The 26,505-nt window shown below is 32.2% G+C and overlaps 1 pseudogene across 1 annotated transcript in view; it reads left to right on the top strand.

The window, feature by feature from the left end:
• The window catches only part of LOC143231754 (talin-2-like), a 160,729-nt pseudogene that overhangs the window by 62,521 nt on the left and 71,703 nt on the right, over positions 1 to 26,505 (top strand). The window contains exons 19-36 of the transcript XR_013017160.1: positions 4,437 to 4,587; positions 6,964 to 7,065; positions 10,534 to 10,701; positions 10,850 to 10,951; positions 11,140 to 11,367; positions 15,084 to 15,215; positions 15,981 to 16,109; positions 17,572 to 17,685; positions 18,824 to 18,937; positions 19,066 to 19,200; positions 19,633 to 19,761; positions 20,426 to 20,509; positions 20,962 to 21,189; positions 22,707 to 22,826; positions 23,145 to 23,342; positions 23,898 to 24,037; positions 25,068 to 25,161; positions 25,473 to 25,562. The product of XR_013017160.1 is annotated as a talin-2-like (transcript). The remainder of the gene's footprint in view (positions 1 to 4,436; positions 4,588 to 6,963; positions 7,066 to 10,533; positions 10,702 to 10,849; positions 10,952 to 11,139; positions 11,368 to 15,083; positions 15,216 to 15,980; positions 16,110 to 17,571; positions 17,686 to 18,823; positions 18,938 to 19,065; positions 19,201 to 19,632; positions 19,762 to 20,425; positions 20,510 to 20,961; positions 21,190 to 22,706; positions 22,827 to 23,144; positions 23,343 to 23,897; positions 24,038 to 25,067; positions 25,162 to 25,472; positions 25,563 to 26,505) is intronic.

Here is a 26,505-nt window from a genome sequence, read left to right as displayed (position 1 = left end):
AAATGTTACAGAATGGTATTTGTGAAACTTGTTTTATATATTGTGACAATGTTAGCAAACCACATAGATTCCAAAGATATATTTAACACAACGTTTCAACCAAAGCATTTATGAAAGGTGGACCTCTCTTCATCAGAGGTAAACAGTTTGTTGATGTTAAAAGGTCTGTCTTCCAAAATACATTACCCAGCCTGAGACCATTTTCAAAAACAAAGTCATTAGCTTTGGTGGGTGTGTGTTTGATCCATGCTAGAATGACAGTCTTCAACATATGTGATAACACACTTAATATTATCTTTTCTGTAGGGGTTTAAGCAGAGGTAAGTTTGGCCAGAGTGATCTGTCACAATATTTCACTGCCTAAGGATTCAATATGTTACAATTCCTGGTCCTCTGATTGGAATGCCCCTTGGTGTGGTTTTCTCTACATGGTGAAGGAACCTGCCAGAGTAGGTTCTGTATTTTCAGTTTATCTCTTGAGGGATATAAATATCCACCCATGTGATGGTGAGAAACCCACTTGAAGTAAAAATGTATCTCAAGACAGCTGGTATTAAAACTTTAATTAAAACACAGAATAACATTTCAACTTTCTCAAGTCATCTTTAAACTAACAAAGAGAGTTTGCAACTGACCTTTATCAGGCACATCTTAAGAACAAGAGTGTAAATGGCTATGGGATTGTAGGGGGCGTTACAGTTAGGTTATTAATTAGTATAGGTATAAAGGTGTTCCTTTATATTGGTTTAATTTTGGTTTTAGTTGCTGTATAAGTAGGGCTTTTTTGATTTTATGTTTGTTTATATTTGTTACCCTACTTAATATCTGGATGTTTTCTCTGGTTATGTTGTGTTTATTTGATTTGCAGTATTCAAAAATGTGTGAAGATGTTTTTTTGCATTCTTTAATTCTGGTTTCCATTTTGCTGGTTGTTTCTCTAATATAAATGTCATGGCAGTTGTTGCAATGCATTTTATAAATAATGTTGGTGATGTGTTTGTCAGTATAGTTTTTTCATAGTATAGACTTTAGTTCTGTACCTGGTTTTTGAATAAATTTGGTGTTTACTGGAATGTTGTGTTTTGTTATAAGTTTTGTTTCCAAATGTTGGTTATTTTTTCACTGATGTCATGAACATATGTTACACAGCAGTATAAGGTTCTGTAGTTTGTTGTATCTTGGAATTTATTGTTTGTTTGTTGTTAGTTTAGGTGTATGCATTTAATTTGTTGCAATGGTTTTTGGAAAAATTTGTTGATGTTGATGAAGTGTTGTTTTATTTTGTTAATTTCATCATTAATTTTATCAGGTGAGCATAGTTTTGTGGTTGTGTTTATTTGGTTTCTTAATATGTTGAGAGTTTTGTTTCACGTGCTGAGTCCCAGGGAATGTGTAGTCCAGTATGGGTGATTTTTCTCTAGATTTTGATGCCACCCGACCCACATACCATGGCGGAAGCTGGATCAACCCAGTTGGCTTTCTTTCACTGCTTTCTCAGAATTTGATCCTAGTCTGTAAGCTATCAATATACAGTTGCGTGACAGCAGTAACTGACTGTATTGTCCAATCAGTTGCTCAATCTATTCCTAAACCCTCTACACGTTTTTCATGGTATCTTTTTCCATCATGGAATTATACCTGCCACATGGCACGGAAGGCTCAAACACAGGCATGGAATATCTTTTGTAGGTATTCCACACTTTCAAATCACATTGCTCTCCAGTGGGCCCATGCAGATGCTTGACAGGTAACACATTATAGCCAGAAAGAATCTTAGATAAAGTTCACAATTAGTATCTTTACTACTACCATTTCCAAAGACATGTGGGACAGGATTAGTGGTCATTATACTTCTGCTCCGCTTTCGATCTCCGATGACCAGAAAGTTGCTGATGCCAAAAGCATTGCTGATACTCTCAGCAAGAGCTTTTCTTGTACATCTAGCACTTTGGCTTTATCCCCCACTTTCCACAATCACCTCTTTCCTTTTGGACTGATTGTCTCTATGACTATAATCGCCCCTTTAGGCTGGTGGTACTCAAGCATTCTCATCAGCCTGGTAGTACATCAGTTGGACCTGATGATATTCACTATGAGATGCTGCACCAACTCTATTCTGCCTCTCTTGCTATTCTCTTGGTTGTTTTCGACTGGATATGGCAGGAGAATGCTTTTCCTGATGCATGGTGACATGCTATTGTCCTCCCATTTTCTAGCCTGGGAAGTATCCCAGGATTTCTTCAAACTATCGTTTAATTTCTTTGATGAGCTGTCTCTGTAAGGTCTTAGAGATGATGGTTGATGCTCATCTTGTTTGGTTCCTCAAACCAACCAACCAACCTCTTGCCCACCCAGTGTTGGTTCCAATGACAGAACTCCACAATGGACTGCTTGATTCAACTTGAAACATCAATCAGGGAAGCCTTTCTCAAGTAACAACATCTTGTTTCTGTATTTTTTACCTTGAGAAAGCTTATGATACTACATGGAGGTGTATGGTATCCTGCAAGACCACCACTCATTCAGGTTGTATGGCCATTTGCCCATTTTTATTCAACATTTTTTAATGGACTGGCAATTCCAAGTCTGTGTGGGTTCGATACTTTCCTATTCTTTCTCTCAGGAACTTGGAGTCCCTCAGGGCTGTCTTAAGTGTAACACTTTTCATTATAAAGATTAATACCATCAGTGGACAGCTCTCCCCTACAATTGCAAACAATTTTTATGTTGACAATTTTCACATCTCATGTCAGCCATGAAGCAGGAATTTTACTGAGCTACAGACTGCCCTTAAGCACTTACTGAAGTGGATCACAGCAAAAGGTTTTACCTTTTCTCCCTCTAAATCCATTTGCATACACTTATACCATCAATGGGGTATTTACCCAGATCCCAAGCTTTGTCTCGGAGAAGTTGTGCTTCCTGTGGACCCTGAGGAAAAGTTCTTGGAACTTATCTTTGACCATAGGTTGACCTTTATTCTGCACATCAAGCAGTACATGACAAGTACAAGGACACTGAACATCCTACATGTCCTCTCTTCCACCTCTTGGGGAGTGGATTGATGTTTTATGCTAAAAATCTATCATGCCCTTAATTGATCAAAACTGGACTGTGGGTCTCTAGTTTATGACTCTGCCAGAACCTAGACCTTGAAGATGTTAGACCCTGTTTACCACCAGGGGCTTCATCTCTACATGTGGGCTTTCCACATTTCTCCAGTCCAGAGTTTGTACACTGAGTTTTATGAACCTCCTCTTCACCTCTGCTGTTTCAACTGTCTTTACTGTATGTTGTAAAACTTTAATCCTTACCACAGCTGGGGTTGTGTTGTCCTTGCTCAGTCTGCCATGCTTTTTCTGAATAGATGGTCTGCCATGCTTCATTTTGGCATTCTTATTCATGTGCAGTTGGCTGAATTAGCTCTGTCCTTAGGTTATGTTGCTGTCTCCACTGATCAACTCATCTCAGCATGACTTATTACCATCCCCAAATATGACCTTTCTTTGAGTCATCTGTAGAAGGCGGATTGATACTCCTAATCGGAAATACAGGCTTCTATTTGCCGAACATCTTTCAAATTATCTTTCTATTCCCATTTATATGGATGAATCGAAATCAGGCGACTCTGTGGGCTCTGCCATAGTTTGTTGTGGTTCCATGTTCACTGCTGATCTGTACTATTTCTCTTGCCCTGTATCACATAAAAGCTATGCAGTACACGAATTGTACTATTTATATTGATTCGTTTAGCTCTCTATTGGCCCATTTTTCTTTATCATCTGTTTCTATCCAGTTCTTCTGGATACTGACTCAAGTTGGTTTTTGTGAGAACAAGATTGCCAACACCACATCTAACTCTGTCTGCTGTGGTGCTCTCACTGCTATGCCTGTTTTATACATGGACTACCTTGTCAGTGAGCAACATCAGAACAAGCTGTACCAAATCAAACCTTCTGTTCCTCTTTGGCCATCTTGCTTCCATAAGGATCAGAAGGAGGACGTTGTCCTGGCTAGGCTACGCATTGGTGACGGTTTTTCAACCCATCATTTTCTTTTATTTGAGACTGATGCATCAGCGTGTGGTTTGTGTGACACTCAAATCACTATAGCCCACATTTTACTGTTGTGTCGTTGTTACATTTGCTTTGTGCCAATAAATGCAAAACAATCAACCAACTGATTGGAATGTCAAAATGGATTTACAAGAAGGGGTTCCACCTCTGTCAGAGGCTAAGTGTAACCACTAGGCTTAAATGATGATTTGTTCTGGATACTGTGTTGTAGTACTAATAGTTTTAGTTGTTTAATAATTCTTTATAGTAAGGCAGGGTGTGGGAATGGTACAAAACATTTGGTTTTTTTGGATGCATTAGTAACATTTTCTCAAGTTGCTTAGTTACAAGTTGTGTATAGTGGTTGATTTGTTATTTCAGTACCACTAATCTACCAGAAATGTCAAAAGATGTAAAAGTTATAGCTGCACTGATGGAGGAGAGTCAAGGAGATAACTTACTAGATGCTGCACGGAACCTTTGTCTGGCTTTTTATGATTTTCTAAAAGCTGCTGAGCCTGATAGTAAAGAGGTAAGGCAGATGTGTTGTTTACAGGTAACCAGACAGATATCAGAATTGCTAACTGAATGACTGAATATATGCTTTATTTTCTACATGTTTTCTTGTACAAAAGAGTTAAATTCTTATTATACTTAATACAAATAAATGGTTAATATCAGTTTTACTCTTTCCATACAGCTTTTGTTGCTGTTAATCACAAAGAAAAATTTTGGATTTGTTAGGATCAGTTCTTGACTTCATTGAAAGATTTTTATTTGTAAGGTTAGACAAGATAAAAGAACATAATTGTTCAATTAAGTTGTAGAGCAAGTATTCACATTTATGGTTTTATAACCTCTATGTCACTGGAAACTGACCGTTCGTTTTTCTTGGTTATTATTAAATATCCAGATGAATGTTCTGTTATGGATGTTTTAGACAGTCTTTGTGATGAATAAAGTTGACACAGGCAGTAACTGTCTTGTTCAGAGTGACACATGAGAAGAAAGACTTACAGGTCTTATCTACAAAAACAGTTCAGCTGGAAAGGACATTGTATCAAAAGTCTTCAGTCTTTAATTATCAGGTCATCTGTTGGTAATGAAACTAGAGGGGCACCCATTTTGTTTTCTTACCAAAAGCTTGAAGAACATAAAGTGATCAAATAGATGAGGAAAACAACTCCAATATTTTTTACTTCTTGTTTTTGCAAAACCTCACTATAAAAGGAAAATGACTATCCAAAAAATTCAACATTGAGGATATGTTACAGAACACTGAAATCTGACAATTTAACATTGAGGAAATGTTACAGAACACTCAGATCTGACAATTCAACATTGAGGAAATGTTACAGAACACTTAGATCTGACAATTCAACATTGAGGATATGTTACAGAACACTGAAATCTGACAATTTAACATTGAGGAAATGTTACAGAACACTCAGATCTGACAATTCAACATTGAGGATATGCTACAGAACACTGAAATCTGACAATTCAGCATTGAGAAAATGTTACAGAATGCTCAGATCTGACAATTCAACATTGAGAAAATGTTACAGAATGCTCAGATCTGACAATTCAGCATTGAGAAAATGTTACAGAATGCTCAGATCTGACAATTCAGCATTGAGAAAATGTTACAGAATGATTAGATCTGACAATTCAGCATTGAGAAAATGTTACAGAATGCTCAGATCTGACAATTCAACATTGAGAAAATGTTACAGAATGCTCAGATCTGACAATTCAACATTGAGAAAGTGTTACAGAATGCTCAGATCTAACAATTCAACATTGAGAAAATGTTACAGAATGCTCAGATCTGACAATTCAACATTAAGGAAACGTTACAGAATGCTTAGATCTGACAATTCAACATTGAGAAAATGTTAGAGAATGCTCAGATCTGACAATTCAACATTGAGAAAGTGTTACAGAATGCTCAGATCTAACAATTCAACATTGAGAAAATGTTACAGAACACTCGGATCTGACAATTCAACATTAAGGAAACGTTACAGAATGCTTAGATCTGACAATTCAACATTGAGAAAATGTTACAGAATGCTCAGATCTGACAATTCAACATTGAGAAAGTGTTACAGAATGCTCAGATCTAACAATTCAACATTGAGAAAATGTTACAGAACACTCGGATCTGACAATTTAACATTGAGGAAACGTTACAGAACACTCAGATCTGATAACAAACAAACCAAAAGCATCATTTATGAAACGCTATGCATGCTGCAGTAAATGTTGGAGAAACTGGAAGACACTTTGAGTAAGAAATAAAAAACATAAAGACTGCACAAGCCTGATGAAAACAGAAATTTCTGTCCTAACAGAACACACCATGTTGACTGTACATAAAATAGAATGGGACAGTTACAGACAAAGTAACACAGATAAATTTTTGAAAACTTGAAAAGTTAGTGGATCCTTCTGCACTAGATGATAAAACAATAATTAAACAGAGACTCAATCCTTGAAGTCAGTAGTCAGTAGCTACCATTGGTCAAACCATCACTTTTCTACCTGCCATGTTACAAGAACTACCAGCCAGTCATGTTACATCCAATTCAGCCCTCCTAAATACAATATAAACTCCTGAAGATGAACAATAGAAGTCTTTCTAAATGTTTTTTCTACCTGAACTACTTTTGTAGATTAAACCTCCAAGACTTTTCCTTGGTGTTGCTCTGTAGGAGGAAGTTCCTGCCCAGTTCATCTGTATTAGTGTTGAAGATGATTTATTTGATACAGAAGTTTGAGTAGTAAACAGAACATACTTATTGATATTAAGTAATAAAAATATACTTTATATAGAAGTATAGAATATAGTTTATATAACTCAGAATTAATTATGGTATTTACTCCTGGAATTAATTAATTATAGCCCCGTCAGAACCTACTTCAAGCTGCTACTCGTGTAGGAGAGGCAAGTCACGGTGTTCTGTATACAATTGGTGAAGAAGATTCTGTTGACAAGGATACACAGGTAGAAACTCATGCTTCACAGTGTGTAACAAGGAAAAAATCCATCGGATTTTGTAAACTAAAAATTTTGTAATGGAATAAAAAAGACATTTTGTCCAACTACACATTTTAAATATGATAAACTGAAATAAAGTGTATATTTTGAACCAAATTGTAGTTTTATCACATCTTGAATAAATTGTACTTTACAGATGACTTGTTTGTTGCTCTGTAGTAAGGTTAAGGGCTTAGGATACTAAAGTTGGGATTTAAATCCCTGCAGAGGGTACAGCACAGATAACCCATTGTGAAGCTTTCCCTTAAAAACAACAAATGTTTAATAGCTTACTTTTGAAGTTACTAACTGAATATATAAGCATTTTTAACTAGGAGTTACATCTTTTACAATGAAGAAAAATATTCTGTGAAACAGGTACAACATTTCAATCAAAATCATTCTCAAGAACACAGAGAATATTGTACCGGTTTTAAAAAATATTCTTCTTTACGGTAAAAGTTGTATCTTGTAACAAAAGAACAAGTTCTTGTAAAGTATCTTAAAAAGTATATTGTTAGAAGAATAATACAGCACTGGTTGACATGAAATTGATCTCTTTATAATATAGTAGCACTGGCTGACATGGAGTTGATCTCTTTATAATATAGTAGCACTGGTTGACACGGAGGTGATCTCTTTATAATATAGCAGCACTGGTTGACATGGAGTTGATCTCTTTATAATATAGTAGCACTGGTTGACACGGAGGTGATCTCTTTATAATATAGTAGCACTGGTTGACACGGAGGTGATCTCTTTATAATATAGTAGCACTGGTTGACACGGAGTTGATCTCTTTATAATATAGTAGCACTGGTTATCACGGAGTTGATCTCTTTATAATATAGCAGCACTGGTTATCACGGAGTTGATCTCTTTATAATATAGTAGCACTGGTTGACACGGAGGTGATCTCTTTATAATATAGTAGCACTGGTTGACACGGAGTTGATCTCTTTATAATATAGTAGCACTGGTTGACACGGAGTTGATCTCTTTATAATATAGTAGCACTGGTTGACACGGAGTTGATCTCTTTATAATATAGTTAGTAGCACTGGTTGACACGGAGGTGATCTCTTTATAATATAGCAGCACTGATTGACATGGAGTTGATCTCTTTATAATATAGCAGCACTGGTTGACATGGAGTTGATCTCTCTATAATATAGCAGCACTGGTTGACACGGAGGTGATCTCTTTATAATATAGCAGCACTGGTTGACATGGAGTTGATCTCTTTATAATATAGCAGCACTGGTTGACATGGAGATGATCTCTTTATAATATAGCAACACTGGTTGACACGGAGTTGATCTCTTTATAATATAGCAGCACTGGTTGACATGGAGATGATCTCTTTATAATATAGCAGCACTGGTTGACACGGAGTTGATCTCTTTATAATATAGTAGCACTGGTTGACATGGAGTTGATCTCTTTATAATATAGCAACACTGGTTGACACGGAGTTGATCTCTTTATAATATAGTAGCACTGGTTGACACAGAGTTGATCTCTTTATAATATAGCAGCACTGATTGACATGGAGTTGATCTCTTTATAATATAGCAGCACTGATTGACATGGAGTTGATCTCTTTATAATATAGCAGCACTGGTTGACATGGAGTTGATCTCTTTATAATATAGCAACACTGGTTGACACGGAGTTGATCTCTTTATAATATAGTAGCACTGGTTGACACAGAGTTGATCTCTTTATAATATAGCAGCACTGGTTGACACGGAGTTGATCTCTTTATAATATAGTAGCACTGGTTGACACGGAGTTGATCTCTTTATAATATAGCAGCACTGGTTATCACGGAGTTGATCTCTTTATAATATAGCAGCACTGGTTGACACGGAGTTGATCTCTTTATAATATAGTAGCACTGGTTATCACGGAGTTGATCTCTTTATAATATAGCAGCACTGGTTGACATGGAGTTGATCTCTTTATAATATAGCAGCACTGGTTGACATGGAGTTGATCTCTTTATAATATAGCAGCACTGGTTGACATGGAGTTGATCTCTTTATAATATAGTAGCACTGGTTGACACGGAGTTGATCTCTTTATAATATAGCAGCACTGGTTATCACGGAGTTGATCTCTTTATAATATAGCAGCACTGGTTGACACGGAGTTGATCTCTTTATAATATAGCAGCACTGGTTGACACGGAGTTGATCTCTTTATAATATAGTAGCACTGGTTGACACGGAGTTGATCTCTTTATAATATAGTAGCACTGGTTGACACGGAGTTGATCTCTTTATAATATAGTAGCACTGGTTGACACGGAGTTGATCTCTTTATAATATAGCAGCACTGGTTGACACGGAGTTGATCTCTTTATAATATAGCAGCACTGGTTGACACGGAGTTGATCTCTTTATAATATAGTAGCACTGGTTGACACGGAGGTGATCTCTTTATAATATAGTAGCACTGGTTGACACGGAGTTGATCTTTTTATAATATAGCAGCACTGGTTGACACGGAGTTGATCTCTTTATAATATAGTAGCACTGGTTGACACGGAGTTGATCTCTTTATAATATAGTAGCACTGGTTGACACGGAGTTGATCTCTTTATAATATAGCAGCACTGGTTGACACGGAGTTGATCTCTTTATAATATAGCAGCACTGGTTATCACGGAGTTGATCTCTTTAATCATTTACTGACTTGCATTTGCAGAGGTTCCTTCATTAGCAAAATTCCAACATATGGGAAATCATTGTAACTTTTGGTATCATTAAAACCAAATTTTTTGTGTTGATGCAGTAGCATGAATTTGTGAATATATATATATAAATTAAGCTTCACATGACAGTATTATATATATGTAGAAATTATAGCTTCACATGACAGTATTATATATATAGAGAGAAAGTATAGCTTCACATGACAATATTATATATATATATATATATGAAAGAGTTTAGCTTATATTGAAAGGAAAACAATTAGAAATGGATAAACTATTTGACTTAATCCAACAAATCATTGTACCTGGTTGTATTTCATTGTTGTAGAATAATCAATAAGGAAAACTTAAAAATATTTGAATCATCTTTGTTATTCTCTACATTTGAACTTCACAATGTTTGACAATAAGTAAGGTTTTTATTGTTTTTATCAACACAAGTATGAGCAATTTGAAGCATCAAAATTGTGTAGTACAAGTTAGGTAGTCGAACCATCAGTAACATAAATCTGAAAACACAACTTTTTAAAACTTAACATCAGTAAATAAATAAAAATGAAATAAGGTTTTTGTTGAAAATAATTTGTGTTAATAATTTTTATTTTAAGGTTTGAAACTTGTCCCCAGTATAATGGTGAGGTTGTTTAGTTTTATAGTGTTATCTTTCTTTATATACCAGTTTAAGGTCATTGTTTTGTTTCCACTAACACTAGGACATCCTTCTGAGCCTTGCCAAAGGAGTAGCCAATGCAACAGCAGGCTTAGTTTTGAAAGCTAAAAATGTGGCTAGCAGGTGTGATGATCCAGCTTTGCAGAACAGAGTGATAAACTCAGCAACTCAGTGTGCGTTAGCAACTTCACAGCTTGTTGCTTGTGCTAAGGTAATAAATCAGTCACCACAAATTAATCATTATTTTTCATATTAAACATGGCTAGCAGTAAAGAATGAATCAGTAAAACACTAAATACATTTTTTCTACTTTAATTGCATTGTTAATGTATTAATAAGCCTATCTTTCACAAAATTAGGTAGTTGCACCAACCATCAACAACCCTGCCTGTCAGCAACAACTTGGTGAGGCAGCAAAAGAAGTCGCTAAATCTGTAGAGAATGTTGTTACAAATTGTCAGGTTTGTCATTTTACGTATTTCTACAAGAAAATTAATATTTATAAAACATTATTGCGTTTCTAAATTATTTTATAATAAATATTAAAATCAGTTGCAAATATTTTATTTTTGCATATTCCAATATGTTTTGTTTATTCACAGTTGTAAAAAAACAAATAATTAAATATACAAATCCCTCTTTATTCTAGAATGCTGTTCAGGATGAGGCCTTGCTGAAAGAAGTTGGAACCAGTGCCACCTATGTTACTCAGTCTCTTAATGATTTGTTGAATCATGTTCGATGTTTTCCAGAGAAATATGGACAACCTTCTGAGCACGAAGGTGCTGTGGACACCATTCTTGATGCAACAGACAAACTTTTCAGCAGCACAGGTGATGCCAATGAGATGGTACGACAGGCTAAAGTTCTTGCCAAGGTGTGCCACTTAAATCTTTTGTTCCAAAAATATGCTTTATGGTTACTAATCATTTTATTTTACTTTTGTATTTTTCCAAATGTGACATCTTAACACCCATAGCTGTGTATTTTTTATATTGTTTGTGTTATAATATGACATCTTAACATCCACAGCTGTGTATTTTTATATTGTTTGTGTTATAATATGACAACTTAACATCCACAGCTGTGTATTTTTATATTGTTTGTGTTATAATATGACAACATCCACAGCTGTGTATTTTTTATATTGTTTGTGTTATAATATGACAACATCCACAGCTGTGTATTTTTTATATTGTTTGTGTTATAATATGACAACTTAACATCCACAGCTGTGTATTTTTATATTGTTTGTGTTATAATATGACAACTTAACATCCACAGTTGTGTATTTTTAATATTGTTTGTGTTATAATATGACATCTTAACATCCACAGTTGTGTATTTTTAATATTGTTTGTGTCACAATATGACATCTTAACATCTACAGCTGTTTATTTTTAATATTGTTTGTGTTATAATATGACATCTTAACATCCACAGCTGTGTATTTTTTATATTGTTTGTGTTATAATATGACAACATCCACAGCTGTGTATTTTTTATATTGTTTGTGTTATAATATGACATCTTAACATCCACAGTTGTGTATTTTTAATATTGTTTGTGTCACAATATGACATCTTAACATCTACAGCTGTTTATTTTTAATATTGTTTGTGTTATAATATGACATCTTAACATCCACAGCTGTGTATTTTTTATATTGTTTGTGTTATAATATGACATCTTAACATCCACAGCTGTGTATTTTTATATAGTTTGTGTTATAATATGACATCTTAACATCCACAGCTGTGTATTTTTATATAGTTTGTGTTATAATATGACAACTTAACATCCACAGCTGTGTATTTTTATATTGTTTGTGTTATAATATGACAACTTAACATCCACAGTTGTGTATTTTTAATATTGTTTGTGTCACAATATGACATCTTAACATGTACAGCTGTTTATTTTTAATATTGTTTGTGTTATAATATGACATCTTAACATCCACAGCTGTGTATTTTTATATTGTTTGTGTTATAATATGACATCTTAACATCCACAGCTGTGTATTTTTATATAGTTTGTGTTATAATATGACAACTTAACATCCACAGCTGTGTATTTTTTATATAGTTTGTGTCACAATATGACATCTTAACATGTACAGCTGTTTATTTTTAATATTGTTTGTGTTATAATATGACATCTTAACATCCACAGCTGTGTATTTTTTATATTGTTTGTGTTATAATATGACATCTTAACATCCACAGCTGTGTATTTTTATATAGTTTGTGTTATAATATGACATCTTAACATCCACAGCTGTGTATTTTTATATAGTTTGTGTTATAATATGACAACTTAACATCCACAGCTGTGTATTTTTATATTGTTTGTGTTATAATATGACAACTTAACATCCACAGTTGTGTATTTTTAATATTGTTTGTGTCACAATATGACATCTTAACATGTACAGCTGTTTATTTTTAATATTGTTTGTGTTATAATATGACATCTTAACATCCACAGCTGTGTATTTTTTATATTGTTTGTGTTATAATATGACATCTTAACATCCACAGCTGTGTATTTTTATATACTTTGTGTTATAATATGACAACTTAACATCCACAGCTGTGTATTTTTTATATAGTTTGTGTTATAATATGACAACTTAACATCCACAGCTGTGTATTTTTATATTGTTTGTGTTATAATATGACAACTTAACATCCACAGCTGTATATTTTTTATATTGTTTGTGTTATAATATGACAACATCCACAGCTGTGTATTTTTTATATTGTTTGTGTTATAATATGACAACTTAACATCCACAGCTGTGTATTTTTATATTGTTTGTGTTATAATATGACAACTTAACATCCACAGTTGTGTATTTTTAATATTGTTTGTGTCACAATATGACATCTTAACATGTACAGCTGTTTATTTTTAATATTGTTTGTGTTATAATATGACATCTTAACATCCACAGCTGTGTATTTTTTATATTGTTTGTGTTATAATATGACATCTTAACATCCACAGCTGTGTATTTTTATATAGTTTGTGTTATAATATGACAACTTAACATCCACAGCTGTGTATTTTTTATATAGTTTGTGTTATAATATGACAACTTAACATCCACAGCTGTGTATTTTTATATTGTTTGTGTTATAATATGACAACTTAACATCCACAGCTGTATATTTTTTATATTGTTTGTGTTATAAAACATTTGGTCAATTTAATGTTTGCTGGAACATTGAAAATTAAAATTGTAAATGTGTATCAGCTTTGACATCCTGGTGTGTCATTATTGATATACTGATATGGTAGAACCAATAATAATTTTATTAGCTATTCTGTAGTGCTTAACTAAAATGTTTTGAAAATTATCTCAAAATGTTTGCACATGAAGTACCCAATATGATTTTTGTTTGTGTAGTCACTTCTAGTAAATAACTGTGCTTTCATATTTTGTAGATTCATGTCAGAAGAGTGTATTTCTAACATAATAAAGAAATATAAGTTTTTTAAGATACTGATGTTTATTTTTATATAAAATAAATTTCAAACAAACTCCTAATGATTATATGTTCCATTATTTTTCTGATGTTACTTTTGTTAATAGTATTGATTAGAATGTTTGATATGTCTAGTTTTATTACTAATATTATTTTGCATCATTAGTGTACCATATGTAAATTTAGGAGTAACCTACATCTCTTTAGCTGGCTGATTTTTATGAGATATTATTGGAACATACAGCCAGCTAATAAAACAGTGAGTTCTAATGTTTATAAGTAAGGACAGTATTTTTCATTATCTATACTCATTACTGGGTTAGTTTATAGTTTTGATATATGTAGTTAGATTGCTCTGATCAGAAGTTAATAAACTTTCCCCATAATGGATAATTGGTGAGTGTGAAAGCTTGTGATACTAAAAACATTGGTTTCAAATATCAGCTTACTATGTACTATTTTTGAATATCAATATTAGTTGCACTTTTTAAACATCTTTCTCTCTCTATCTCTACCCTTTTTTTGAGGTTTGTGGAAAATTGAAACAAAAGCTTTATTTATTTTTCCTACAAAATTTCATATTCTGAATTTCAACTGTTGAAATAATTTGGTTATTTCATTTTTGTACTATTATTTTTAGTGTTTCTATGCCATTGTTTGATAATAATCTTCATTGCAGTATGTACACAGGACTTTTGTAATATAATTTTATTTTATACTGCACGTGTTTCTTTGCTAATTAATATTAACTTTGGTCAAGGTATTTGTCAGAACTGAAAACCAACCCAGTAATGAATATGTATAATTGTTCTCTTTCATTTGAATTTCATTTGGATGATGTAGAATGAAACTTGAAATATAGCAGAAGAGTGTAATGTTTTAATTTATTTTTGCCTCAGATAATTAGTTATATCAGTAAACATCCATGAAATAGCACTGCGTAATACAGCTTTGTGTGATGTTACTGTTTAACACATTCACAGGTACTTTTATGATTCTTTGTATCATTTAAAAATGACTCAATGTTTTATATATATAGGTCCTAAAATTAACAGTCTTTTGACATAAACTTTAAGAGTAGTTTATATTTTAATAACAGGCAACAGCTCAACTTATTCAGTCAATAAAGGGAGAAGCAGAAAGTCAGCCAGACTCGGACATACAGAGACGTCTGTTAGCAGCAGCCAAGTTATTGGCAGATGCAACAACGAGAATGGTGGAAGCAGCAAAGGTGTTAAACTATTTTTTTTTGTAGTAGTGTCACGTGTAAATCGTAGTTTTGGGGTAAAAAGTGACTTGTAAGATGTCAGCCTAAATATTTGTGACAAAACCAGTTTTGAACAATATAGTTTATAATTTTTTTAAAACAAAGGAAAGTTTGAATAGTATTTAAAAAAGTAATAACAGAGTGAAATGTCTTCTCTCGTGTTACGCTTTATATTACTTTGTCAAGTGTAACGTATGTTACTTTGTTAAGCTCAGCATGGGCTACTTTCTGAAGTTGAGCATGAGTTACCTTGTCAAGCATAGCATGGGCTAGCTTGTCAAACATAGCATGGAATGTCTTGTCAAGCACAGCATGGGATACTTTGAATAGAAATTTACATACAAGCTACTGTGGGTGTAAATCCTAAAATAAATAATATTCTTATTATGAAATAATGATCAGAACAAAAAACTAGAAAATAAAAATTAATATTTAATGTTGTAGATTGATGGTAATTCAGTAAAGTGCTTTAACATTGTAACAGAATAAGGTTACTGTGCATGAAATGTAATGGTTTTATAAGCACAATTTAAGTAACAAACACAACTCCACAAAAATATGAAGGTAATTCCCCTCAACTATTTTCTTCTGATCTGATCTGTGACATGTGGATGGCAGTTGATGTTTTACTGATCTGTGATGTGTGGATAACAGTTGACGTTTTACTGAGATGTGACATGTGGATGACAGTTGATGTTTTACTGATCTGTATTGTATTTATTCTAACAGGGTTGTGCTGGTAATCCTCATGACTCTGACTCGCAGGCTGCTCTCCGTCAAGCTGCAGAAGAATTGAGAACTGCCACAAATGCTGCAGCTTGTAATGCATTAAAAAAGAAGTTAATTTACAGACTAGAGGTAACTTCTGCTAAGGATTCTTGTTCACACATAATTAAAAGTTCACAGACCAGAGGTAACTTCTGCTAAGGATTATTGTTTATGTAAATAACTAGTTAAAAATATAATTTAAATGTTGAGATCTACATAAAAGAAGTATCAGTAAACAAGGAGGCAAAATCTGAGTTACAGTGGTACTGTCAAGTGAGTTTATTCTTTAACAGCTGGAATTAATTATGAAATAAATAATCAGGATGTTGTTTTAACTTGTTGAAGTACTGAGAGCAAGACAGCTATCAAATGTTGATATATTCATAAACAGATTACCTCAAAAGAAGGATAGCATATCAAAACCTCATACAATAAAAAAATAAATGTAAAATGTATGTGTGTGTTTTTTAATATTTACTAGATACAGTATGTGTGTATGTCTATATATAAAACTCACATACAATGTGTGTGTGTATGTATATATCTATATGTACACATATACATATGTTGCATACAATGCACTCCTTTCTAAATGCACTTTTTGATTTAGAAGTTTTAATATAATAAAGGTTGTAGTAAAAATATGCATAGGTTTATTACATGTTTCTGGAAAATTTAAATGTGACGGACACATGTAAGTGTACGGTTACTCACGATATCACTGAAATTAGTAGAATTGTGTTCCTATTGTACTGTTCATGAACAGTGCTGGAAATCTACATTAATTTGGTAGTTTAATGTATACTGCTTTCTAAAGTATAGACAGGATAAGTGAAAGTGTACTTACCTTTTTGGGTTAGTTTAAGTAACAACTAGGAAACTTAAATCTATATTTCAACGAGCATTTGGTTGTCAAGGAGAACAACAAACTAATAAAATATTAGCCAGCGGTCAAGCAGATTGGGACATACAAAATATTTGGAAAATGGCACATACCACCAGGTTTCAATGTTTAATATTATTATATTTCTTAATTTTTTTAAGTCTAGCAAGTTAAAGATAAATTAGTTTAGTAATTCCTGAATTGTTTATATGTGTATTAAATACATGATAAGTAAATAGTGTAGTACACTTTATGGTTTAAAAGTATTAGAATGTAATAAAGAATTTGAAATTTTCCTTGCCAAATTGAGAGAAAACAAGACGTTTGTTTCACAAATATATCATTATTTGCAACCATTGTTTCACCAGCCAAAGACATGATCATTGTTTTTCTCAGTTCTGTAATTAAGGAATTTCATGAAGTACCAAAGGTTTCAGATATGAATTATGTCTTCCTTACTCTTTAGAGAATTGCTGTGAACCTTTTATCTTGCATCTTGAACCAATGGTTTCAAGCATCAATTGTATCTTCCCCGCACTTTAGAGAATTACTGTGGACCTTATATCTTCTTAGTTATGGGAAGTTGATTAAAACATATCTTCGAAATATCAACTTCTACTATAGAAATAACTATATTGTGTTAATTTTCTGTTTAATATTTATCTACAGAATGCTGCCAGGATTGCTGTTTCAATGGCCACCCAGAACATAGCTGCCGCACAGAGAGCATCATCTCACAATGAAAACTGGGCAACTCAAGAACAGCTCATCGAAAGTTGCAAGGTGAACTAGTCATTCATGTGTTCCCAAAAACATCTTATGAAATTTACTGTGTGCTACAGCTGCAGGTCATGTTTTATTGTTGACTTTGTGTATAAAATAAGGAAATTATTATTTTTAAACTTGTATGAGACTCAACAGAGGGAACATGTAACTTGAAATGAGAGTCAGCACTAGGAATATATAACTGTGTATAAAAATAATCTTTGCAGATGAATTCTATAGTTTTTTCAATGGAAATCAAGGACTGTATCTCAGCCAGTTGTAAAATTCGATGGCATATTGACTGCTAACAAGTACTAACAAATTCTTATCTGACAATTCGTTTTTTCAGGAATAAGACTTCTTGGATTCTTCTTTAAGCAAAATTGGTTTCAAGCATGTAACAAATATGTTTAAATGGAACACTCACAACCTTGGCATTACCCACACAGAATTTCGATATTAAATATTATTATAGTTGTATGGAATTATATGAAACCGAGAAAGTTAGGTGGTAACTAAAAACTTTCTTGAATTGTGGGAATTGTCAAAGGACGTTTTTTTTATAGTAACATAAAAACAGGTGCAGTGCACTGTTTAAAACAGATACAGTTTGTATTGTACTAATGATAAGTTCACTGTCATGACGAGAAAACCCACTTGTAGAGAAAAATATATATGTACAAACAGCTGGTTTGGGTTCAAAAATGTTTTTTGTAGAGGAGCGAACAACATTTCGACCTTCGTCAGTCATCATCAAAGGAAGAAAGAAGTTACTGACTGCATGTTTCAAGGAGGTTGTGTAATTGAGTGTAGGAATGTAGAGGGCGTGCTTAGATGTTTGATTATATTTATTAATATAGGTATAAAGGTGTTCCTTTGCATTGATTTATTTTGGGCTTGAGTTGTTGTATAAATAAGGCTTCTTTAATTTTGCATTTGTTTATGTTTGTTTCTTTATTTAGTATTTGAGTGTTTTTTATGGTTATGTTTGTGTTTATTTGAGTTGCAGCTACTCATTGTTGTAACTTCTGTGTCTATATATGTGTGCTTTTACATTTATTTCCGATGCTATATGTCTGATAAATTTTAAGAAAAGCTATTACTAGATATGTAATGATTCTACCATGTACAGGTTAAATAATATTATATTATTTAGAGAGTTGCTGAAACAATCCCAGCCATGGTACAGGGTGTCAGGAGTACAATGAGGGAACCAGACAATGCTTACAGTCAACTTTTCTTGATAAATGCTGCTGAACAGATGATTCAGGTAAGTTTATAGGTCTTCAAAATGGATCTACTTGCTTAATGTTCCATAGTAATTATTTTTGATTTCCTGTTAAAGCCATATGCTGTATCTTGAATCATTTGTATAATTGTATTTGGTTATTTCGACAGCCAACTATTAACATGATTTCGGCATCAAAATCTGCTCTTCCAACAATAACAAACCAATCCTCGGCAACACAACTGATTAATACTTCCAGAGACATGGCCACTGCTCTAGCAGAGCTCCGTAGTGCACTAGGAAAGGTAAGAGCTTGTATCATACTGTTTTATGTAAACTATTTTGTCTTAAAGAACAAAATAATGCTCCTTGTGTTTTCAAACAGAGAAATCAACTCTGTTTGCGATCTATTTATTATTTGAAGTATATTCTTCTCTGTATGGACTATATAAATATTTTGGAATATTTTTATCTAATTTCTCACATGTGTATATTCTGTGTTTGAATTATCCTTAAAATAGAATTTATAGTGCTTTGTACAAACAGGAATAAATATGATTTATAAAAGGTTTTTTTTTCACTTGTATCATAGTTTATTAATCCTGAAAATGTTAATAAAAACACAGAAATGTTTGATATTACAATAAAATTTGTGATATGAATGAGAAGACTATTATAGAATAATGTGTTTTTGTTGTTTTGTCTTTGGTGGTTTTTAAGTAATTCTTGTTCCTCAGGCACAAGAAGCGTGTGGAACCCTTGAACTTGACAATGCCCTTGACCTTATTAATAGTTTGAATGATGAGCTGGAATCTTTCAGGAGAGCTGTAAAGTTATTTGAACTGAAACCTTTGCCTGGAGAAACTGTGAGTGTGTTTTTCTTTCTGGAAAAATTTAATTTAAAATTGTTCAGAAACTGATTAAATTTATATTCCTTAGTAAAAGTTTCGTATTTATGAATTTCATGATTTTAAGGAGATACCATTATGGCTTAACATCCCAGTAGTTTACATGTTATTTACTGACAAAATAATATTTTCAAATGAAGCTGAGAGTTGTAGAGAAAATGTGTTAAAATATGCAGGTTGAGGTTATACTTATGAAAAAGATAAGTTATTTACTTTGTGTATATTAAAAGTAAAATAAAAGTTTTTCCATCTCTTTTTAACCTTCCCCCATAAAATGGGAGTTCAAGCAGACTTCCAACAATTCTGATTCAATATGAACTTGTTAAAAAGTTTGTTATAAATACTGGATTATTCTGGAGACATACTTGAGCTCTAAGTTTAGTATTTCTCAGATTTTCTTTACAGATTGTGAAATTCTTAAATTAATATAAAAGAAACATTTAATTTTTAAAAAGTAATTAGGAAAAAATAGATTAAAATAAATCATTACTAGAAAATATTGGGTATATCTTACATATATGTGCAGGAATAATTGAGGTTTCTGCTTACATGCTACTAAAACATAGGGTAAGAATATATTTTTAGTCGTGGACAAAATCCAATATTTTATGACTTTTAACAGAGTGAATCATCAACTCTTCGGCTAGGAAGCACTTCCAAAACAGTCGGATCTTCTATGGCACAGCTTCTTACAGCTGCATCGCAGGTGTTGTAATAGAATATAATTTTTTAACTGTAATGTATTGATCCTAATGAAATATTAACAGTTATTAGGAAACACCTCCAAAGTGGTCAGTTTCTCGATGGCACAACTTCTTAGAGCTGCATCATAGCTATTGTAATAAAATATAATTTATTGACTGTAATGTATTAACAGTTATTTTTCATATTTAGAAAAGTTTTGTTTTGGATTTTATATTGTATTATTAAACTGTTGGTCTGATTACAGAATTAATGATTTTTTTTAAAGTTCTCTTTACAAATAACTTACAAACTGCTCATTTTTTGAATCTCGTCAGACTAAGAAACTTGTATCCAAACATATTAAGATATGCACTGGAGATATATTAATATCATATATTAATAGATGAATAGCTGGTATTAGTAAAATTACAATTCAGTCAGATATTACTAACATAAGGTGGGTTTCTTTTTCAGGGCAATGAAAACTATACAGGACTTGCAGCAAGAGACACAGCTAATGCTTTAAAGATCCTTACTGTAGCTGTAAGAGGCGTGGCTGCCACTACTTCAGAACAGGACATTCAGTTGAAAGTTATTGATAGTGCCCAGGATGTAATGCTCAAGTCTGCCCATCTTGTTGAAGAAGCTCGAAGGTGTATCCAGAACCCTGCTAACCCAGAAAACCCACACAGACTAACACAGGTATACAAAATATTATTTCAATTTGAATTCCTTTTATAGTTTTATGGATATTTATTTTGTTTTTAAGACAGTTTTAATACCACATGTCAAAATTTATTTTGCCTACAAGGAAAGCAATGAATATTTTCCTAAAGATTTAACTATTTCCATGTGGAGTTAGTTAGTCTTGCAACAACGGAGTTTCCATACTGTAGTAGTTAGAATAATGTGTGTATTTGGCATGCTTGTAGTAAACATTGCAAGTATTTTGTGCACAAATAATAAGATTTTGAATTCAAGTATTTCTTTCTAAATAATTATCTGTGAAAATGTGGAATCAGAGTGTTTACTGTTCTAAGTGCAAAGTGATTTTGATATTTTTATGGTTAGGAATATTTTTTGTCATCTGAAAACTTTCAGATTTTTTTTACGTAACTTCTAAAACATCCTAAATAAATATCAAACATTTAAAACACTATTTTATCTGGTATCTTTTATATCCTAACTGTATATAGAATTGGTCAATTTAACCAACCTTGTAACTACCAAAAAATACACAATAACTCCTACTTACCCTTATATTTTCTAGAATGACTATAAATTGTAACAGAAAACTACAGATTATTATCTAAATAACTTAATAATTCTAACATTCTATGGCAAGTGGGTCTGATTTTTTAAGTTTATGACTCCGTATACAAATAAGCTTGAAAACTATAAAAATTATACTTTGCCTTAGTAATAACTGTATTATAATGAGCAACTTATGTTAAATTTATACTTCAGAGACGGATAATAAATAAATTAGAGGACCTGGAGAACAAATGTCACAATTCTCATACTAAACAAGAATGAAAAATTTGTTCAATATTTCTTTATAAAATTAATAAATAAAAACTAGTATAATATTATGTTTTCATGCCAAATTTATTTGTATACATTGATAGTAAAGTAGTTTACATGTTGAATGTAACTCTAAAAGGTTGGAAAGTGCACAGTTAAAACACATAATTAAATTACAAATTAATAGTATTTTCTTTACATGTGGCTTAATGTGCAGATTAGTTGGGGAATGAACTTTTTATTATAAAAGATAAACTGAAAGCTGGCTAAAATTTCATAAGTAATAAAACTAGATTACATAGCAATACTTAATAACTTATTTTTCTGTCTTTTGGCTATTGGTAATTAGTTTTAAACTTGCAACGTTTGATTTATAGCTTCACAAAATACACTAAATGTTAAAATGTTTTTACAAAGTACAAAGGTTTCCTAATAAAAGAATTATAATAATTTTATAATCCATTTAGATTCTGATTATCAGAAGTTTTGAAATTGATTTTCAACTATTACTTTATTAATTCTTTTCACTCTAGCACTTTCCCCTTAGTATTAAAAATAATTTATGTATACATCGATACCTTGTAATTGTTTTTATTTGCATCCATAAATAAAGCACAATTGTAACTTTATTATTACTTGGTGTTTTAAAACGTTTATAGCTTGAATGGTTCATAAAATTGATAATTAATTTACAGGTAGCCAAGTCTGTGTCAGTAGCTTTAAACAACTGTGTAAACTGTCTACCTGGCCAGAGAGATGTTGATGAAGCAATTCGTGGTATTACTGAAGCCACACAAGCTTTAAATGCCCATGAGGTAAAAATGAAAATACGTTTTTTCGTCAGATATTTTTATTATTATTATAGTTCAGGTCATGTTATATTCTACAATAATGTTTTGAAGTATTTTCTTAGATAGGAAGAAATGATAATTATTGTAGTTAGTGGAGATATAATTCTGTTTGAAAATATTTTTTAAACATTTTATAAGTGAATGTCAATCAAAATGGTCAGTATTACACACTGCATTTTTTTTGTATTTTAGTTTATTTGAAGTGTGTTTAACATGAAACAAAAATGTGTGATTACAATTTAAAAGTTGTGTTTTTTTTAGTTGTTGTTGTTTATATTTCAGTTCCCAAGTTCCAATCGACCATACAGTGAACTCCAAAGTAATTTAAATTCTGCTGCTGCTAACTTGAATAGTGAAGTTGGCAACATAATGGAAGCATCAAAGGGATCGTCAAAACAGTTGGCAATTTCTGCCAAAAAGTTTGGGAATGCTTTTGGTGATTTACTGGATTGTGGAATTGAGATTATTGGGCAAACAAAAGTAAGTTATATTTTGAAAGATCTTGGGCAAATTTATGTTATTTCTTTAATGATTAAACTCTTCTAGTTTCTGATAAAACATTTGAGATTTAAGTGGAACAGCCACTTTATTAGTATTCTTAATATCAGTTGTTAGCGACTGTACAACAATATTGTGGTGGCAGATCTACAAGATACTGTTAATATCTTTCTAAAACTGTTCTTGATAAAAATTGTATTAGAATTTCATTACAAAAACTTAATTGAATATAAGAAAAAAAAATCTGATATATCTCAAAATGATATTGACTTGCAAATGAATTTTTGTGTGTGTGGAAATTAAAGTTTTTGAAAATTGAATAAAAAATGTAAATACAAGATTGGATATTAGTGTTTGATTTTGTCTAAGCTGTGTTCGTTTGTTGTTGCTTTCTTCAGTGTGGTTAATACAGTTTGATGTTCTGAAGTAACATATGGTTATTTTAAGGTTGTGGTATGAAAGATAATTTTGTAGATAAATAAGAAAACATAAAAATGTATGCACTACAGATTAAAGAACAAAGTTGCATTATTCCAGGACACGGAAGTTAGAGGGCAGATGGTGGTAAGTCTCAAGAACGTATCCATGGTATCAAGCAAGCTACTTGTGGCAGCTAAATCAGTTGCTGCTGATCCTGGCGCTCCTAATGCAAAGAACCAGTTAGCTCTAGCTGCAAGGTGATTCTGGTTAACATTGTTCGTAATTTTAACAAATTAATATTTCTGACAGCTAGCAGAACGAGGTTTCTTTCTTAGTTTTATTTCACTAATTCTTTTATATGCAGTAGTGTTTTTTAAATAATGTCGAGTAACCTTTTGCAAGACGTGGAATGACAACTGTCGAATTAACCCTGATAATTATGAGAGTTTTGTTTTCTGTCTTCTTTGTGTGAACAGTATAACTCATGACAACTGTCGAATTAACCCTGATAATTATGAGAGTTTTGTTTTCTGTCTTCTTTGTGTGAACAGTATAACTCATGACAACTGTCGAATTAACCCTGATAATTATGAGAGTTTTGTTTTCTGTCTTCTTTGTGTGAACAGTATAACTCATGACAACTGTCAAATTACCCCTGATAATTATGAGAGTTTTGTTTTCTGTCTTCTTTGTGTGAACAGTATAACTCATGACAACTGTCGAATTAACCCTGATAATTATGAGAGTTTTGTTTTCTGTCTTCTTTGTGTGAACAGTATAACTCATGACAACTGTCTAATTAACCCTGATAATTATGAGAGTTTTGTTTTCTGTCTTCTTTGTGAGAACAGTATAACTCATGACAACTGCCAAATTACCCCTGATAATTATGAGAGTTTTGTTTTCTGTCTTCTTTGTGTGAACAGTATAACTCATGACAACTGTCAAATTACCCCTGATAATTATGAGAGTTTTGTTTTCTGTCTTCTTTGTTTGAACAGTATAACTCAAAACATTTTCATCTGACTTCTGATGAACTTTGTCATAATAGTTCTCTCTTAATCTTTATATCCTTATAACGTTTGGTGAATTTTAACAACAAACTAGTGTAAAGTTTTGACATCTGATCCTGTATTTTTGAGGGAGAGAAATTATTTGTTGTGTATTTGAGTTGGAAAAGCCTGTATCAATGCAGGTTAATGGTTGCAAACTTTAATTGTTTTTTTTCTGTAAATGTTCATATTTTAAAATTACTGTTGTTTTTGTGTCTTTTTTTTTTCAATCAAGGGCTGTGACTGAGAGCATCAACCATCTGATAAATGTCTGTACGTCTACTGCACCGGGTCAAAAGGAGTGTGACAATGCCATTAGAAATATTCAGGTGAAGAGTTATAACTTGCCTGTTTGTTTTGTTTTGAAATTAATAACATTCAGGTAGGAAAAGGAATTAACTTTATTTTAACGTTTTATCTTATTTATCAGTTTTTAGTTTAAAGAAAGCCATTTTAATATGTCCAGTAACATTGAAGTAGTTTCAAAAACAAATCTGTAATTAAAAATGGTTGAAGAAAAGGTCAAATTAACTAAAAACTACCTGAAAATATCTATAATATACAGTTCATTTCAGTCAGTCTATTTATTTTTTCTTTCATCTGTATATTTTTGTAATTAATTAAAATTGTCTGTTATTAGATGATGAGGCCTCTTCTCGAAAATCCCTCTGAAGGTGTTAACGATTTCTCCTACTTTGAATGTCTAGACAATGTCATGGAAAAGTCAAAGGTATAAGTTGAACCCAACTAACAACTGCTTCCAATGGTATATTATATTCACATACAGTCATGTGAAAAAATTAGGTCACCCTATGAAAGCCTGTGTATTTTGTAACATTTTTGGACATATAGATACTTAATCTCAATTTTAACAGTACTGAGAGATTATAGGAATATAACTAAACAATTAAAACTGAAGAAAAGACTTTTCAAGATCTTCTGTAAATGTAATTCAACAAACATGCATATTCTAACTGAGGAAAATGTTAGGACACCCTACCCCCTAATAGTTAGTGTTAACCCCTGCTGAAATAACTGCAGTGAGATGCTTCTTGTAGCCATCTACCAGTCTCTGACATCGGTCTGAAGAAAGTTTTCTGTAAAGTTAACCTAACAATCTTAAGTAAACAAACAGTCTTAAAAACAAACAAAACAAACGTGCTGTAAAGTTAACCTAACAATATCAAGTATACAAACAGTCTTAAAAACAAACAAAACAAACGTGCTGTAAAGTTAACCTAACAATCTTAAGTCAACAAACAGTCTTAAAAACAAACAAAACAAATGTGCTGTAAAGTTAACCTAACAATATCAAGTATACAAACAGTCTTAAAAACAAACGTGCTGTAAAGTTAACCTAACAATATCAAGTATACAAACAGTCTTGAAAACAAACAAAACAAATGTGCTGTAAAGTTAACCTAACTATCTTAAGTATACAAACAATCTTAAAAACAAATAAAAGAAGCAAAACGTGCTTTAACGTTAACCTAAGAATCTCAAGTATACAAACAGTCTTAAAAATGCAGAATTCTGTCAGCTGTGAGATGTTTGAGGGGTTTCTTGCATGTACAGCCTGTTTCAAGTCACCCCACAGCATTTCAATAGGATTAAGATCTGGGCTTTGTCTCGGCCATTCCAGGACTCTCCATTTCTTAGTTTTCAGCCAGTCC

Source organism: Tachypleus tridentatus, chromosome 11 (genome assembly GCF_004210375.1).
Source record: "Tachypleus tridentatus isolate NWPU-2018 chromosome 11, ASM421037v1, whole genome shotgun sequence".
Classification (NCBI taxonomy): domain Eukaryota; kingdom Metazoa; phylum Arthropoda; class Merostomata; order Xiphosura; family Limulidae; genus Tachypleus; species Tachypleus tridentatus.
Note: the sequence above shows the minus strand (reverse complement) of the source record. Positions and strands in the feature narration are given on the sequence as shown.